Here is a 19,183-nt window from a genome sequence, read left to right as displayed (position 1 = left end):
AAACCTAGATTCTGACTATTTGCCAAATCCACACAGGAGGTCATTTCATGTTGAGTTGCATTAACCTACATTCTCTCTTTTGAAGAATGCCTGGCTCAAAGTAGGTGCTGGATGGTCTCCATTATTATCATCAGGATTATTACTACTTTGGCTTGAGATAAGCTGCTGATTTACAATTCTTTCCCAAGAGCCCATATTCTTAGAGAATTTGGCTGTTTAAAGAGTTTTGTCCATTATGGTATGTTTGAGAATTTAATCCATAGAGAAATGGAGGCCGAGAGAGAAGTGATGGTCGTTCACCTGGACGTCGAGGCCTGTGCACTTGGTTGGTCCTGCAGTTAGGGAAAAGCCAGCCAGAGTTGGGGACAGGTCATTGGTGAGATGTGCTCACTGTCCTGGGGAAGGCCAATCCTGGACAGCCCCAGAAAGGAAGCAGAGGACATGGGGGGCAGTCAGCTGGCTCCAGGTACCTGAGCCAGAGAGCCAGGAGAAAGGTTCCTCAGGGTCTCCTCTGGCTGTTGCCACCAGTCCCCTTTAGCCCAACTCTGGGGAGCCTTTGAAGATCAAAGAGGAAGTACACCATCCTCCCCCACCAGAACCTGGGCACTCATTGAAACCTGCCTGCCAGTGCTGTTGGCTTAACTGAGAGGACATTGGGTAGGGGGGTGCTGGGGCCTGTTCCTGGAAGTTCGTGCAGGGTTAGGAAGGTTTGGGAGGTTCTTGTTCTAGTTATCCTACTGAAGAAACAAGTTCTAATATTATTTGTCTATTTAAAAACTCAAACACACAAAAGCAGGAATAAAAGTATCATGAACCCCACATACCCATCACCCAGATTCAACAATTATCAAGACAAAAGGATTTTTTTTAAATCCTACTTTGTTTTCATTACTATGCTCTGTGTGCCAGATGGAGTGAGGGTGGATGCCACAAGGTTACCCTTTCCAAAAGAACAGTGTAATCCAATCTCCCAACCCCTCCTCACAGTGGCATGGAAAGGAAGGAACTCCAGCCCAGGGCACTGGGGGTGGATACCCTGTTGTTCTGTGGTGCTCTGAGATGCTTCTTTGTTCCTCCACACCAGATGTTGAGCTCTTAGAGAAAGCCTGAACAGTCTGGATTCCCAAGCCTAGTGCTGAATGGGTGTTCAGTGTTCAGTGTTCAGTAATCGACTTATGAGGCAAGTGATTCCATGAGTCAGGGTGGGTTCCATCTGGACAGGTCTAAGTAATGTGGGTGCCTAGTTCACCATTCGAGGAGGAAAAGGGGGCAGATGATGAGATTCAGAGTTGAGTGAGGGGCCATTAGCTGCACCCTGGGGCATCCTGAGCGGGTGAAGCGTTAGGTGTGGTCATTCTCCAGGGCAGGGCTCCTGGTTTTGCTGAGGAGGAAGTCAGCAGCCAGGGAACGGGAGAGAGCTGGGTCGGAGCTGTGCTCTGCCTGGCCCCAGATTCAGGCATCTGCAGGCCCTGGGGTGTGGTGGGACAGGATTCTGAGAACAGAGGCTCCAGCTCCAGACTCATTTTTCTGGGTGGTCACAGCCGTCTGCAAGCTGCCTGCACCACCAGGGCCCACATGTCCTTCCAAGGACTGGTTTTCTCATTTTGGAGTTGACAAGGGACAGGCTGCTCCGAGTGTGGGGAATGGAGCCGCTTCTGGCCTGTGGAGTGCTGGGCAGCTGGGCGGCTCTGTGCCCCTCTGGGCAGGGCTAGGGGGTTAAAGGGTATGAAATGGGGTGCTGGAGGAACGTGAGGAGAGACACTGTAAACACTCCCCTCAGATCTGACCCTGGGTGTAGCCAGCAGGGGCCTCAGGCAGGGTGTGCCATGGCCTGTGACAGGCCCCAGGGAAGCCTCCAGGCCTTGAATCTCATCCCTGAACCTGCCCCTCCCAGTCCCTGCCTGGTCTTTTTCAGCTTCAACTTCCAGCGCTGTCCTCCCTTCCCGTACACGCATGATGTGTGTGTGTGAGTGTTTTAATTTTTATTCTTGGCAGAAGTTAAGACACAAAATGGATTTGGAAGGAGATGAAACCAGTCGGGCTATATGTTGGGCAGCGGCAGCTTCATTCCTGGAGTGGGAGGGCCTCATAGGGGGGGAGGGCTGAGGGGGGACCCAAGCCTCTAAGGTGGGGGTGGGAGCTGTCTCCTCCCCAATAGGGACCAGACTAACAATCACTCCTTCGGAAAGGCTGGAGGCTAAAGGCTGAGCTCTCAACCCTTTAGGATGTTAAAAAGCTCTCTGGTGCAATCTGGTCTTAAGTGGGTGTGGGACCCCTGGATGGGCAACACCTGTTCCACTTCCTGGTGGTCTGTGAGCCCCTGGAGATGGCTCTCGCTTTGTTAAGGGACCCCCTGATGGCAGCTCAGGTTTTTGTGCAAGCTCTCAAATGTGCATATGCTTGGAAACCTCCCTGCCCCCAGAGGCAAGCGGTGGTAGTCCCAGTCTGCGGGTGCCTGTAGCCAGGGACCTGTTTGAGTGTCTCCTTTGCTCCTGTGGAGGCTGTCTTGGCCCCCAAAGTAGGTGCTCTTTGCCATGGTGGCCTCCCCTTGGGTTTTTATTTCTGTGTGAAGAGGAGAAAACTTGGAATCTGAAAGTCCAGAAAATATCTGAGGAAATCTGAAACTTTGAGAAAATGTTTTATTGCTTAAAATGTATTAAGACATTCAATTTGCGGAATGAAAACAATTTTTTTAGCTTTAAAAATGACAAGAATTTCTTTAAAATAATATAGTAGGGAACATCTTTATGCCATATTCTCAGTCCCAACCATGACATCCAGTGCAACCAAGGCATTTGGGACAGAGATCCTTGATCAAAATGACCCCCAGATCCATGACAGAGACTCCCAGGGGTTCCCAACCCTGGCTGCACATTTCAGTTTCCAGGAAAGAGTTTTGAAAATAACAATGCCTTGGCCCCACCTCCCAGAGTTTCTAACTTAATTTGTCTGAGGTGCTGCCTGGGCATTGGTGTTTTAGTGTTCCCAGATGATTTTTCCACGCAGCCAGAGTGGGGAACCTCCGGTCTAAGACTTGTGTAGGAACAGAAGGAAGATGAGAGAGAGGCCAGATTAAAAAATGAAAAAATTTATTGTCTCTCACTACATGCTGGTGCATATAACTTGGATCCACATTGCGAGTGCCGCTGCCAACGTTTGGATGCGATTTAAGCACTCAGACCTCAGGACTGACTCTGGGTGGGGTGGGTGACAACGCCGCCTCAGGAGCTGGACGCAGAATGCATTGTGGGACCTGCCAAACCGACCTCTCCCTAAACATGGTGGCTAGTGCATGACTCCAACTCAGACTGACTTTGGATTTTTCACTCTTTCTCAATTCCTTTTCTGGAAAACAGTTTGTTGTATATCTGCTTGAATCTGCCACGGACACCGAGACCAGCAGGCAGGGGAAGCAGACAGCCCTGGCTTTGAATCCCTTACTTGAGCAAAATGTTTTCTTTTTTTAAGCCTCAATTGCTGTATCTGTAAAATGGGGATGACAGTACCTATTTCACAGAGTTGTTTAGAGATTAGACAAGATGATACATGTACATTGTCTCACACATAGTCACTCAACAAATGGTCAAATACTTTTCTTTGTTTTATGCCAAGATATTATTTCTTCCAATTCTAAATATTTGCCTTAATCTGATATTGCAACAAAACCTGGTATGTTAAATCTTAATGACTTTTAATTGTATTTACGAATCGGTTGAATTAGGAAATTGGTAATTTAGCACAAGAAAAGGCAGTCTTTAAATGTTAATATGCCCAACATGATAATTTCATCAAACCAGGTACTTGGGTATTTTACACAACTCGCTGAACAAAGTAATTTCAGATTTGCGAAAGTTGTTAACAGAATATTAAATGTTTTCATTTTTTCCAAAACACTTGTCCATATTGTGGAAGCAGCAGAATCCTGGAATTAGGGGGGTGCTCTTTACAAGCCAAAGGGGTTGAATGTTGGAGATAGACCCAGGAAACTCTTTAGATGTGATAATGGGGCAAAGAGCAACATTTTATGGCCCAAGGGCTTGTTGAGAAATGAGGCCCCCAGGCATTTGGAAAGATGAAATATCAGTGATAACACTATAATATTTAGGTATAGCTGGTTTTTTCTTTCAAATTTGCCTTTTAAATTACAGAAGTAGTAACTACATACCCACTTTGACTATTTCTGAAGTGTTTAATGTAAAAAGTGCAAATCCCCTCATCTTCAGAGAGAATCGATGTTAACGTTTAAGTGCCCCTTGACCTTTTCCTGTGACAATCCAAATAACTATGCACCACATATTCACATGTAATTTTATTTAATTACAAAAATGGGATTACATTGTTTCACAAGCTGCTTTTGGGATATTCTCCAGGAACCTCTTAGGCCAGCATTTCCCTAAGCGTATTTGACAAAATTTTCCTCACTAATGGTACTCTGAGAGAAAAAAAAGTAGTGTGGTCAAATAAGTCCAGGCCTGTGGTTAAGTGAGTTCAGACTTCACTGCATGCTCTTTCCCTCTCTTGGTGATTCACGATGCATAATAGCCTATTAAAGGCTCTGAAAAGGCCTGCAGTAAAGAAACCTAATTAGCTTTTCTTAACATAGCATTTCCCAGAATTATTTTTGCTAGCATGTTTTAACACCCAACAGCTAGCACTGTTTTAGGCACTCCTCATTCACCTCCCCTCTACCTACCCCCTCCTCCATCTGCAAGCTTGGGGGCAGTCAGGGAGAAAAAGCTCATCTATTCATTTAATCAACAAACACTTACTGTGTTCCTACTGTGTACCAAGCACTGTGATAGATGCAGGGGCTGCAATAATGAGCAGGGCAGAAGGCTCTCTGCTCTCGAAGACTTCCGGTTTCCCTCCAGCATAGCAATGGTGTTAGTCATCCCCAGGATGGCCCGCACCTGGGAACTGGGCTTCCTTCGGGATCCTCTGCAGCTGGTGGGGCCATGAGCAGCAGGCTAGCATTATCCCCACCCCCTCTGCTCCTGACCCTGCAGCACGCCTCTCCAATTCCCCACACTTCGCCCCTGCTGTAAACAGTGGTGCCTGACCCAGCTGGCAAGACTCCATGTGTTTGTTTTCTCGGCATGTGCCAGCCTCACACCAGGGCCACTGGGCTTCCCAGTTGGGAAGAGCTGACAGGAGTTAGGGTCGGGGGCTTCCAGCAGAAGGCAGGGACTGACAGATGGACTGGAGCATGCTCCAGGTTTCCACGTTGGTATTTATTTTAAGTTTTAGGTGATTTAAAAGAGCTTTGTAATTGAGAAAGACTGAGGGCGGTGGGGACGGACTGTGTATATGGGGGTCAGGGAGGCAGTGAAGAAAGTGGGTTTGTATGAGGTCAGTTGGGAAAGAAAGTAAACTGTCATGATTCTAAAGTGTACGTAGCAGCTGGAGCTGGAGCTGTTTGCTGTGTGAGCACACATGCACACGCCTGTGTGTGTGTGTGTCTATCTTAGAGGAGGGTGTGCACGTGTTCGGAGCAGGATGCCCAGAAAGCCCAGGTGGAGGTGTCTGGCCCCTGAGATATTACTCGTTCTTAAACCTCTTTCACTGAAATACTAGGGATAAATCTGCAACATGGATCAGACTAATGAAAATACTCCTTAAAGTAACCCTAAAGGGAGTTATTCAAATTTCATAAGTTGTTGTCATTTGTTGAACAACTGCTTTGTACCAATCGTTATGAGGTGATTTACTAAGGTAAGCTGTTTTCCTTCAACATCCCTTTGATTTAGATGTTATTGTCCTGCATCAAGGTGCGTTCTCCTAAAGTTCAGGGTAAGGGTCTCTTGCTTGCAGGAAAGTCTAGGAAAGTCATTGTCATGTCCCGGTGCCATCTGAAGAGCGGTAGCCTCTGATCTCGTCTTCGCCCTGACTTCAGCAGTTCCCCCATTTTGCCCCAAGGCTCAGCTTTTCGTTTGAATGTTTCAGATGTCCTGCCAGCATGCATTAGCCTTTTAGGGGTGGTGTGTTGTGGGGGTTGGTTGTGTATGTATGTATGTCTGTGTGTTGGGGATGGGGCTGGTTTTGCCCGCATTTGCTTGAATCAGCCCCAGAACAAGTCAGGCCAAGAAGCAGCAGCCTGATCCTCATTCGTTCTGGGTCACAGAACCTGAGACCTGTTTTGAGTCACGTGGAGGGTGTGGCTGTGGGCCTCGTGCCATTGGTTGCTTAATCATGATGAAGAGGCATGGAAAATGACTGCAAGTGACAGCTTAATTGGACGTGGTGGTAATTATGTTACCTAACAGGGTAAATCAAAGTAAGTTTTTTCAGTTCATGAGCTTCCTAAACGCCCAGCTCCCTCCTTGACTATATGACCACAGTTCTCTCCTCTCTGCCGTGACCTTTCACCTTTGTGTCTCAGGTCCTTATTCATTCACTTAGCAGGTATTTGCTGAATGCCTAGAACTGTGTTGGACCTGAAGATACCCTTGTGAATAAGATCTTTGATACTCCTGATCCCTGAAGCCTTTGGTCTGGCAGTCAGGAGCACCTTAAATACTTAGCGTGGTGGGACTTTCACCAGGCAAGTGCAGGACTGGAGGGGACAGGAACTGGGGGCCTAGCCACTGCCTGACTTAGAGCAGGCGCAGGGAGTGCTTATTGAAGGAAGTGATTTCCTTAGGCACCTCCTTCTCATTCTGCTTCCCCACCTCCTCCTTGGCAGGCCCACCCCCATTCCCCCTCATGCTTAGATGCTGCAACAGGCAAGACTGTGTCCTGCCTGCCTCTCCCTGCATAAGAACCACGGTGGTTCCCAAGCCAGATCCCGGAGGGAGGTAGGAACGGAGCTAGTGGAGGCTCACACATCGCCTTCCCCTGCTCAAGCTCTGCTTTGCAGCGGGAGCACCCGGGGGTTCAAAGGAACCGAGCTCCAAGGACCAAATCGAGTTAGGCTTGGAAAAGATTTTGGAGGAGGTCTTTGCAGCTCAGCAAACATTCACTGAGTAGCTACTCTGTGTGCAGGAGAGAGACACGCTAACTAATAAGTTGCTATATGGCGAGAAGTGACAGTGACAAAGCTACAGCTTGACATGGTCCTAGGCTTCTGTTAGCTCTAAGCTTTTCTCCTACTGTAGTGGATGTAACTGTGCTGCCAGTGAACCTGGATGATAGAAAGGGGAATTTCTTTTTGGACCCGTGAAAGGGGGCTGTGTTGGAGCAGTGACCTTCTGTGCTGAGCAGGGCCTGAGCGTGCGTGTGTGAGTGTGTGTGTGCATGCTCAAGTGTGTGATACATTTTTTTCGTCATTCCTCTGATGCCTTTGCTAGTGGTTCTGGTCCTTGCCTGTACTTAGTAAAATCCAGCTTATCTTCGACTCTGATCTTTTCTTGAGGCTGTGCTGCATTTTAATTTTGGTATAACAGAAAGATGTTGTCAAAACTGAATCTTGACTGCGTTCCAAGTCCTTTAAGGATGGGAAACTGCCTAGTTTTTGTCTCCATCCTCTCCACTCTCTGCACAGTGTGCGGCACCTAGTGGGTGCTCAGTGTGAGTTTGCTGAACTCACCTGAACTCTGCCCAGTCCCCCCCAGGGACTTGTACCTCTCATCAGGAATGACGTTGGGTTGCCAGCTATTCTGCCTGCTCTTCTCAACATAGACACTAAGCAGAATACCCTTGTTCATCCTACTCCACTTCTCAGCCAACCCTGTCACCTTTCTGGATGCTGAGGGGGAAATCCCTTCTCTGTGGTTCTGTGTGTGTTGCACACTGAGCACAGCTTGCTCCCTGGTGTATTTCCTGGGATAGTACAGTCTATTCTTCTCAGGGCTCCATTGCTTTCCATGCGCATTTCAGGTGGAATCAATGTTCCAGCCGCCTTCTCCTGAGCCTGCTCGTGATAGTAAGTTTGTGGTCACACTCAGACCACTTGTCAGAGGGCATCCCTTTTCCATTGTCCAAAGAGAACGGACTTGAAGATGTTAAGATCTGCCTTGAGTGCTGTTCGGGTCCTGGGACTGGTGTGTTCGTATACACCTTATTCGTGCTGTCTGCCTGGGCTCGAGTTAATTCCTTTTACATTGGACCTTTTGTCAACTGTGAGCACCAGCAGGCTTGGGAATGGATGCTCCTGTTTCCAGTCACTGTGTTGCCATTTTACTTCATCGGTTACTTGTGTAGATACAGCGCTGGCGTAGGCTGTCCTTAGAAACATGTAGGTGGGAAAAGAGCAGGCGGTTTTGCTGTGACTTTGCACATTCACGGATGAGGTGAGCTCCTTTCTGGGGCTGGGAGTGGGGTATGTTTTCCTTTCTATAAACGCTTCTCCCTCACTTCTTGTCCCAAATGACCTACTGTCTGAGGGGGACCTTTGCCCCATGCTCTCCAAACAAGTAGGACGCTTTGGAGAAATTATGATCATCATCATCATCAAAAGTGCAGAGAGAGGCCATAAACTTGGGGGGGGAAGTTATTAGCTTAAGCGATACAAATGTTGACTAGTGTTCTTGGGTGGAGATTGAGAGATTAGAAATTAAGTCTTGCCACAAACTTGGGAGCGCTATAGCACTCTCCGTGGACCTCCTGTCCCACAGAGCTATTCTGAAGGTAGGTTAACCTACACTTTCTGTGAAACACCATGTAGAATGTAGGTGTTACTGCTTTTTTTTTCAACAAAGAATATTTCTTGAACTTCTGATGCATGTGTGTAGGGCAGCAAAATCAGTCCATTGCTTAATTTTGTACCACTTATAAGGAACAAGGAGCAAAGAGATGATATCACATGTGTCTGGAGTTGTTAAAGTGCAACGTATCTTTAAGTCTTAAGGACATTAATCTGAAAGCCTGCCCATGGCAATGCCACCGTATGAAATTAGACGTCCAGTGAGTAGCATTCAGTAGAAACGTTCCATGACACCTGTCTCCCCAAATTATTGCATGATTCCTATGTGCCAGGCTGCTTTCATACGTAGTCTCATTAACTCTTTTTAGTAGCTTGGCAAAGCAGGTGTTATAATTCTTGTTTTCACAGAGAGTAAGATGAGGGTTGACGATTAAGTAATTTACGCAAAGTCACCTTCCACCATGGGTAAAAGTGGCAGGGCTCATATCCAAACCAAATCTCAGGGTTTCTTAATACCTGATCCTGCTGAGTTCCAACGCGCTGTCACTTAGTAGAGAAGGTATGTCTATAATACAAATTTGAAATAAGCCCTAAAATCCTTATGGGGTAAAGCATTGAGAAGGGTTTTGATGACCTCTCTCCCCATCTGAAAGGTGTGGAGAGTAACACTCTGTGGGTTGTGAAGATGAAAAGTGATCATGTATATGAAGCCCCCGGCACTGGACCGCTCAGCATATTTAGTTGCTTTTCCCACATTTCTGCTCTCATCCCTCCTCCCCTCCCCATGCTCTTTCTTTCAGGCCTGAACCTGTCCTCTTTCTCACTCAAAAGCTTGCTTCTTTCTTCTGTCCCATCCCTCTCTGCCCACCACCATCCACCCTGGCCCCGGGCTCAGGGCCATGGTGATACTGGGTAGATGACTAACCACAGTATCTTCCTAGGTTAGGTCCCTTGCAGTCCAGTTGCTGCAGGAAGCCTGAAGCGTCAGGCTGAGTTGGGTGTTTGTTTTGGGAGAAGAGATAAGAAGGAAAACAAAGAAGGTCCTTGACTGAAACCTCAAGCCATGGAGCATCTGCGGGGCCACTGACTTCTCTGAGGTAGTTTGGCTCCCCCTCCCCCAATCCAGGGCTGCCCACTCTGATCTAGGGTCCCTTTGGTTTTGAAAAATGAAGGCCTGGTTGCAGTCATTTCCTCCCAGAAAAACCCCTTGGTTCCACCACTGATAACAGTGTGTGTCTATGCATCCCTTCCACGGGGCCGTGGGTCAGATGAACGTTCCTTCTCAATCCCAAATTTCTAATCTGAACAGAGCCCTTCAGTTCAGCAGCCATTGACTGAGCCCCTATGATGTACCAAAGCTTTTCTAGGCATTAGGATCACAACCAAGATAAATTTAACACATGCTTGCCTTCAGGAAGTTGATAGTCTGGTGTCCAAGGGAAGAGGCACATTACAGACATGTGATCAAATCCATAAACATTGTGGAAGTGTTATAATAGGTGCGCAAAGTGCTGTGGAAACTGGGGTGAGGAATGGTCACTGGAGGCATCATATGGTGACCTTTGAAGGATAATTCAGTGTTCCTCTGATGGAATGAAGGGCGAAGGAGAAGATGGTTCTGATAGAAGAGAGGCCATGAAAATACAGTGTGCCCAGATTGAAGGGCTGTGGGAAAGGTTGACTTCAGCCAAGTTATAAAGAACTGGAAGGTTGTGCAAGGGAGTTTGAATTTTATTTAATCACACTCAGTTGAGGAGCCATCAAAGGTGAGTCTGTCAGCTCATTTGCTTGTCTGTTTTTAACTAACCTCAAAAGGGGAAAAAAATAACCCATAATTCCTTCACATTTTCAAATCAGCTGCTTTTATTTGTTTCATATTCCCTTCCAGGCCTTACCCAACTGCTTATATGTTTTTTACAAAGTGAAATCCATGTTTTTTTCCTTAACATCTTTTAAACATTTTTCATGTTGCTACTTGATCTTTATAATTATCATTTTTAATGGCTACATAATAGTCCAATTATTATGGCATAATTTACTTAAAGCAGTATGGTAGAGTGAAAAGAACCAAGGGTTTTAGCGTCAGGCAGACCTGGTTCAAATCCTGGCTCTGTGATTTACCATCTGTGTGGTCTTGGACGAAATATTTAATCACTCTGAGCTTTAATTTTGTCATTTATAATAAAATGGGTTGATCATATGCCTACCTTACATGGCCATTGTGAAAATTATAAAATTATATCAGATTAGATGAATTATGGATTATGGCATATGGGAAGTGCTTGCTCAATGAAAGGTAGCTGACCATTTATCATTTTTACTGTTTAGTTCATCTGGATATTCTAGAAAGAAGGTAGGTGGCAGTGTGGAGGCTGACTACATGGGGACAGGAGGAGTCAGGATGCCAGGGTGAGGGTTCTAGTCCTGTGCTGTCCAGGACAGTAGCCACTAGCACATGGGGCTATTGAGCACCTGAAATGTGGCTAGTCTGAACTGGGATGTGGAGTAAACGTAAAATACACACTAGATTTAGGAGACCTAGTATAAAACAAGTATGAAACACCTCATTAATAATTTTTATGTTGATATGTTGAAATGCTATTTTGGTTATATTGTATTAAAAGATATTATTAAAATTATTTTCACTTTTTCAAATGTGGCTACCAGAAAATTTTAAATGATTTGTGTGGCATGCATTGTCTTTCTATTGCATTGTGTTTTTCTGGCTGCTCAGGCCGGAGTTAGAGGCCATACGACTGATCAGATCCTGGGGTGGAGAATCAGGAAGAGCCAGGAGCCAAGGCTGAGTCCAAGGTTGGGCAGCTGAGTGCATGGTAAAGCTTTACGTGGCTTTAGGGAAGACAGGGTAGGTGTCGATGAGTTTGAGTGTATGTTTTTATAAGCAGGTCATGAGTGGGTGTCCTCTGAGCAGGGAAGTGAAGGGACATATTTGGGTTAGAGCAGAGTAGCTGTCCCTTTAAGAGTTGGCCATTCTGGCCCTCACCGCATCACACTCATCAGTGCTAAGATTACTGACGAAGGTGCTCAGCACAAGGAAGGCTGGGAAGAGCTCGGCTGCTCCGTTGAGCTCCCAGAGTGCTCCAGGACTGCTAGCGGTGGGGCTCCAGGTGTCCCCACTCGCTCCTTTGTGGAGCACTCTTCTGTAACTCGTGCAATTTGCTGGAGTCAGAACAACTGGGAAGAGGGCTACGAAGGAAAAACTTGGAGGGGAAGGCTCATGCAGGGAGGGCGAGCGCTCTCAGAGTCCTGTAAGACCCTGCTCAGTCGTGTGTCTTCACCTCCTCTGGTTTGGAGTCCTCAGGGGAGAGGCGTGACTTCCTTTATGGGTCCCTAATGGATGTAAACGGATAGGATGCTGAGGCTGGCTTCTGGGTAGCATTTCAGATAACCAAATGCTATTTAGGTTTCAGAGCCAGGAAACGGAATTGTACTTGGCTTTTGAAATATCCACTGTACCATTTCCTGCAGGGTTGTTGGGCTATAGGACCTTAAAATCAAGATAGAAAATAGAAGCAAAGAAAAATTATAAGAACTTTCATATACTCTCCTACGGTCGGAACCCCCAGGTTGAGCCTAGGAAACCTCAGATTTCTGATGCATCTCAGGGGTGGGTAAGAACAAGGAAAGTAGGATATATCAAGTTTGGAAGGCAAAAAAAACACAACGAGCACCAGTATCTGCCTTGCTTTGAGTGGTTTTATCTGACTCAGCCTGCCTGACTTTGGCATTGGATGAGGCGGGTAACAACAGACCCCTGTCACAGATACTGGCATTACTATGGCAGGGGCATTTTGCTTCTGTTAAAGCCATTGTCACCCATCCGAACCCTGATGGTAGTTGTCAGTTGGGTGAAGGGTTTCAAGTTCTTGGTCAGCAATGGTGAAACTGTAGGAGCATATCTCTGGTTCATTCATTCAGCCACCACGCACTGAGCTCCTCCTCTGTGCCAGACACCATGGCGTCAAACTTTCAACTGAGGGGAGTACGAGAAAGTTTTCATAGTTTTTCTTTGCTTTTATTTTCTATCTTGATTTCAAATTTCTGATTTTTACAGTCACAGAACAGATAGCTTTATGTTTCACAACTTAACAAAACTGATTCTTTCTTCTTTGAGGAATTCTATCACGTCTCAGTTGCCAATTTTATTTTTTCTGAGAAGGTAAGAGAAGTGTTCTCCGTTCCCACCCACAGTCTCTGCCCTCCTTTCCTTTCAGGCCCTGGGGAAAGATCACCTCTGACCTCAGGGACCCTGTGTCTCACTGTGGCCAGATGTACTGACGGCAAGGCTTAATCTAGACAACTCACTCTCTCAAGACAAAGAGCCCCCATACGCCTAGTTTGGCTGTGGCCAAAGACAACTGTTACCTTTTCCTCAGCACCAGAGCAGCCAGAGGAGGAAGTGGGCCCCACTGGGCAGGCTGGGGGGTGGGGGTGGGGTTGGGGTGGAGGGTTGTGTGGGGGGGGGGGTCTTCTGCTCCTCCAGGGATTTGTTTCTCAAGTGATGTCATCCCATTGCAACACCTGTGTCTCTTCAAGGCAACTTGGAGAGCTAGGAATTGGCCACAGGCCTGATGCCCGGGGGAGGGAGGTGTCACTGTCTTAATGGCCTTAAATTGACTGGGATTGAGATGGGAACGATGTTGGGATACCTAGGCATGGATGGCTGAATAACTGAAGTTTCTGTGCTCCAAGGCCCTAATAGCCTGTACCCACCCACCACACTCTCTGACACATGTGTGCAGACTCAGACCCGCACGCCCCTGCACACGTGCAATACCACGTGCTCCGTCCCCTGAGCAGAAGCTACACCCCTCTGCCCGCTCTGCTCTCCTGGGAGCTCCCACTTCCCACCTCTCCCCACTAACTCCAACCCCCACCGCACACCAACCCCACCTTCCTCACTCCTAACCCCAAAGTCCAGCCTTTCTGCCAGTTCAGGCCTCTCCAGAGTAGAGCTCTCTGGGGACTTGGTCCTTTTGAAAGAAGGAAGGAAAGAAAAAGGGAGGAAAAACAGAAAGAAAGAGGGAAACAGAAGAATGAACCAGGACGAAGGGGCAGTGGTGCCGTGAGCTATCTCACTGCATTACAATGAATATGGACTCTATTAAGCTCCGTTCTGCCTGTTAGTGTTTCCCGGGGCAACACAGCCCCCATATGGCAAGCATGCAGCAGATTAGGGTAGGCCCCTGGGCCTCATTGAAGGCTGGGGGCCTGACTGGCAGTTGAGCCCCCTCCTGCCTCCCCCCTATTCCTCACACTTGACACTGCCTGTGTTTATCTAAAGCAAGGAGGGGGGCCATTTGGAAGGGTTTTGTCCAGTTCTGAGCGCAGGGAGAGGAGGCTGGAGGCAGGGCGGGGAGAGGGAGTCTGAGGGAGAAAGGCGGGTCGGGTGGAAAAGGGACAGGCGGGGAGGGAAGGCCTCATAAATATTCAAGAGGAGTGGTGAATGGAGAGAGAGAAATAAAGCAGATGGAATTCGTGTTAAAGAACAGCACAATCACCCTGTTTTGAGCCCTCCAAAAACAAAAAATAGAAGAGGGAATGGCCTTCTAGGAGTGTAGGAGCTGCGTTTATCCAATTAGCAGGGTTGTCAAATTGAATTTATCTGGAATAGGTGGGGGGAATGGAGAAGAGAGGAAGGAAGAAAGGAAGTGGTTTTCCTTTTCTCTCTTTTTTTCCAGTTTAGCAATAAAGGTTTGTGGGTTTCTTTCCTCTCTCTCTTTATGGGTAAATTTAAAAAAATTCTTTAAAGAAATGAGGCCATTTTCAGGAAGGGGTACATGGAAGAAACGAGACTCAGTGGTAACTTCTTCCTCAAGTGGTGGAGTGGGGAGAGGATCAGATTCATCCAGTGGGCGGATCAGGAGACCAGAGCTTCCCTTCACTCAGAAACAGTCGCTTCTTTCTGGGGGGGCGCCTCCCCAGAGCCCGCGTGCTGTGTCCAGGCTCCTTCTTTTCCCTTTTCCTTCGCCTGGATGGTGAAGGGGTTCCACTGAGTGGAAATAGGTTCTGTCCCTGTTGATGAGCAGCTTGTTACAAATTTGGGGGTCAGTGTGAATGAGGAGCCCCGGTTTTGCTAATCTCCCCAAAATGTCACTTTGATCATATACTGCCTTCTCAAACCCATCGATAGTTCCCCTCTGTCTATGGTGTTAATTTCACCCGTAGTTGAAATTAGTCATTCACAGCATGACCCAAGCTCAATTTCCTACCTGGCCTCTTTTCATTCTTATAGAATAGTCTCCAAAGTGGGATGCAAGCTCTGAAGGGGAAATTCAAGAAATCCCACTGGGGCATGGGAAGAAAATAGTAGAGATTCTCTTAAGGCTTATGTCTATATAAAAAAGGAATAGGAAAGAAATTCAGCTTTCCTCATACTTAACACCACAATTGACGGTGGCGTCTTTCTTTAGTCCTGATGTTGGGCAGTGAGATGTCACAACAGTACCCAGAGATCTCTACTCCGTGGAGGGCTTGACATGGGAACTCACTGCTTGTTCATTCACTCCCCTGTCTTCCTGTTCTCTCCTAAGTGGATTTACAGATTATATTATTTAGTTTTAACTAAATTAACTCACAAAAGGACAAGTGGCTTAAAGAGATTGCTGCAAAGAAACTGTGGGTTGAAGAGGATGCTGATAATCAAGGCACATGCCAACAGGAAGAAAACAGCCAAGCTGATCCTTTTCAAGCCATGTTAGGAAGTGAAAACAGTGATGGAGTCACATCTGATGAGAAGTCAACAAAATAATTAACATGAAAGCAGACCATTTGAAAGAGATTACATCCATATCATTAGTGATGAACCTAATCCTAAGTAGACTTTCTGTCTTAAGGCATTACCTTAATGATATCACAATTCACAGGCCATTAAAATATGGTTTCACTTTTACCTACTTTTTAAAATTTTAGTTCAGCAGTATGTGCATTTAATTTGTAAATAAACATGCATATATTAGGGATATTTGCCCAGAATGCTTATAAAGGAGATCAGAAAAATTTGGAGACCACTGTTCAAGGTAAGCCTTCTGTGGCCAGCCCCATGGCCAAGTGGTTAAGTTGGCACATTCCCCTTTGGCAGCCCGGGGTTTTGCCGATTCAGATCCCATGTGAATTGGATGTGGATATGGCACCGCTCATGAAGCCATGCTGAGGCGACGTCCCACATAGCAGAGCCAGAGGACCTAGAATATACAACTAGAATATACAACTATGTACTGGGGGGCTTTGGGGAGAAGAAGAAAGAAGAAAAAAAGAAGATTGGCAACAGATGTTAGCTAAGGTCCCAATCAAAAAAAATGATAAACCTTCGGTGACAGCCAAATCTTGGGGCCCCACCCTTCAAACACCTGCTTTTCCTGCCAGGTCACTGTCACCTTCCTGCAGTGCCCTCCATGTCTTTACATATGCATATCCCAAAAGGCCCAGTTTCAAACCCTCTATCCGGAAAACCTTTCCTGAAGACCGACATTGAAAATGCTCTCCTCACTTTGCTCTCACTTGCCGCTTCCGCTGACTGAATTGGTGATCAGTTAAGGTATTAGAGCACAGATGCTAAAGTTGTTTCATGAGAGCAATCCCAAAATTTCAGCGGTTTTGTGCAACAAAGGTTTATTCCTTCTTCTGTCATTGATTGCATTGCCTTCTTCCACCTTGTAGCTGTGCCTTCTGAAACATGTGACATGTGGTCACTGGGACTGGAGAAGGGAGAAATGGAAGTAGCTCTCTAGTTCTCTAGCTCCTAACTGCCTTGGCCCAGAAGTGACACTTCTTTGGCCAGCAGTAGTCACATGGCCCTAAGCTAACCGCAGAGGAGGCCGGGAGATGAGCTTATGGATATTTACTGAGCACTAGCTGACTTACAACCCCAGCTTTGTTTTAAGCTCCTCAGGACTGAACCCATCTTCTAGCACAGTGCCTTGCATACTGTCTAGTATGTGTGGTAGATCACAGTAATATATATTTTTCCCCAATAATAATAAAATCACAATCACAGTTTAATAGAAGACACATAAAATTTGGGTAAGGAATAAGCTAGAAATATATTTAGAGGCTGGCTAGAACATAGCTCATACTTAAGAACCTCAAACCATTGTTGTTCTTCCCTGTTTGACATTAGAGTGATTTGGGTAGATATTCCAGATATTAGTCTAGAACTGTGCTGCCCAGTATGGTAACCGCTAGCCCTATATGGCTAAATTAAAATTAAAAATTCAATTCCTCAGTCACATTAGCCACACTTCAACTATTTAATAGCCGCAAGTGGACAATGGAAATATAGAACATTTTCATCACTGCAGAAAATTCTGTTGAAGGGGTTCATGTGGAGAACAGTAAGGGATTGTTCTAGATTAGAATGTAAATGGTAAAAGAATGAAAATGGCCACACAGCAAGTTACTGTTACAGATAATGATCCAGGTGACATTATTTTTATACATAAGAAAGTAGATTCAAAAACCTTGTAAATTGAGAACTTCTAAAAGCAGTTGTACGTGGTTGGTTAATATGACCTCAGAAACAATTTGCTGGGAGGCACTGTCCAGATAGTGGAAAGAGCACTGGATGAGGAGTCAGAAGACCTGCCTTGTAGCCTAAATCTCCCTCCCGAATGAGCTGGGAGACCTTCTGCCAGTCACTTAGCCTCTCTGTGCCTTGCCCTCCTCATTTATAACTCATTTATGTTATTCTAAGCTATTGTTTTATTTTCTCTGAGGTCCCTCCTAACTTAAACTGTTCCCCTTTAATTACATCTGTGGGTAAAAGTATAACGTTTTAAGTAAAAAAGACCTTTATTTCTTAATTCCTTCTCCTAGGTCTATCTAAACTCATATACTCAACCCTTCAAGAATTAAATTCGCTGGGTCCCCAAATTTCCCCCAATGCCGCTCCGCTGTGCAGGAGTACCACCTTCTTTCTTGAGGCCCGGGGGCTCCTAGCACTCCCTTCCCAGCCACTTGGCATCACCTTCTAGAAGCAAAACTTCTCTCTGCCTTCAAAGACTGTTGGGAAAGGTGACTTTTATACTACAGAATTGGGAACATGCAGAAAATGTAATTTAGGGTCAAAAATATTTCTTTGTTCATGTAACTAACCCCTCTCAACCAATGCAACGGAAACTTGAGTCAGATCTTGTTCTTGCCACTGAAAGAAAGCTTTTGACGAAGTCTGTCTATGCTGTCTGCTAGATCTCACACTCTCCTGTGTAGCTCAGCTTGGTTATTGGTTGTAGGACAACCAAAGGGTGTGTTTGTGCTTTAGATCATGGAGCTTCCCTTTCTGAGGGAGCTGCAGTGGCCTGGATGACCAGGGCATGAGATGTGGCCTCCCGTGCCCTTGTCTCAGTCTGGCTCCAGCCGATCAGCCTGCCCTCTGGGGAGAAGGTGGAGCTGGCTTCCTCCTGCCTGTGATCGGCTCTCAGTTGTTTGTAATTTTCTCGCAAAATAAATACTCTGAGGCTATAATTTCTTATGCTTGGTCTCAACCCCAGAAGTGTATTCTGTTGTTGTTGTTTTTGGAAGGTTTCAAAAATGTCTGCTCAGATGAGATTATTTCAGTGGGGAACATGTATGTCAGCAGTTAAACTTCTCAGATACATTTTCTTTTATTTTTCGTGTCCAAATAACCCTTAAAACCCAGGTACCTGGGCCTCAATGAGGAATTCATGGCAGGAATTCTTTTTCCCTTTTCTCTAGTTTTGACTTTTTTCTTTTCTTGATCTCTCCTCTTTTTCTGAGAAAATGCATAGAAAATAAGAAAGATCTAGACATAGTTTGCATTGCCAAGAAAAATAACAGGCCTTACTGTTGCCTGGCACCCCACTTTGAAATTGTACCTTGTTCATTTCACAGTGTGACAAAGTTACACTGCAATTACGTACCTTTTTTTTTTAATCATTAAAACAAAGTTCTCTGAAACGTGTATCTTTGGAATTATCTTTGTAGACCAAACTCACAAGGTAGCTTGTCCAGGAAGTAATTGAGTTTCCCCAGCTGCTAGATAAGATGCTGCAGCGCTTACCCCGAACCTCATATTTTTGCCACAGTTCTGCTTTTATGTGAATGAGGCCCCCACGTGTCCTGATTTGGGGTCATTAAATGGTACCTGCTTACAATTCTGAGGGGGGATTAATGAGTTAACTCCTTTCCGCCTCTTTGGATACCTGCTTCCTCTCACTCCCTCACCCTCCCCAGCTACATTCTTTTCTCCTGTTGCTTTTAAAAGCAGGATGGTGGCTGGCAGCAGCAGTGGGGTCTGTTTCCATTTTGAACCTTATAAATTACCGAGGGTGCAGAAGTAACAGGAATTGTTTGGCTGCTGCTCGTTAAGCAGGAGGGGGTCTGGGCTGAATTTCCTCAGTAAAAGCCTTGTAGGCTTTACAACCCAAACACCTCTGTAGCCGCCCTGTGCTCAGATAAGAACCAGCCCTCCTGGCCCTCTTGTCTGTCTGTCTCCTTTTTGTCCTTTATTACCTTGTATTTTGTTTCTGCCTCCCTCCTTCCTCCCCTCCCTCCCTCCCTCCTTCCTCCCTCCTTCCTTCCTTTCTTCCTCCCCTCCCTCCTTCCTGCCTCCCTCCTTCCTCC

General features: G+C 46.2%; 1 protein-coding gene across 12 annotated transcripts in view; it reads left to right on the top strand.

The window, feature by feature from the left end:
• Window positions 1–19,183, top strand: part of BOC (BOC cell adhesion associated, oncogene regulated) — a 71,765-nt gene that overhangs the window by 14,476 nt on the left and 38,106 nt on the right. For 2 of the 12 annotated variants that reach the window (XM_070581946.1, XM_070581949.1), the window contains exon 3: window positions 9,528–9,678. The exons of 8 other annotated variants lie outside the window; for them this stretch is intronic. The gene's annotated coding sequence lies outside the window, so the exon portion shown is untranslated. Of the gene's footprint in view, window positions 1–9,522; window positions 9,679–19,183 lie in introns of all 12 variants that reach the window. 2 more of the 12 variants (XM_070581952.1, XM_070581943.1) reach the window with 1 other exon arrangement.

The sequence above is a fragment of the Equus przewalskii genome, chromosome 18 (assembly GCF_037783145.1).
Source record: "Equus przewalskii isolate Varuska chromosome 18, EquPr2, whole genome shotgun sequence".
NCBI lineage: Eukaryota > Metazoa > Chordata > Mammalia > Perissodactyla > Equidae > Equus > Equus przewalskii.
This window is presented reverse-complemented; position numbering and strand designations above follow the sequence as displayed.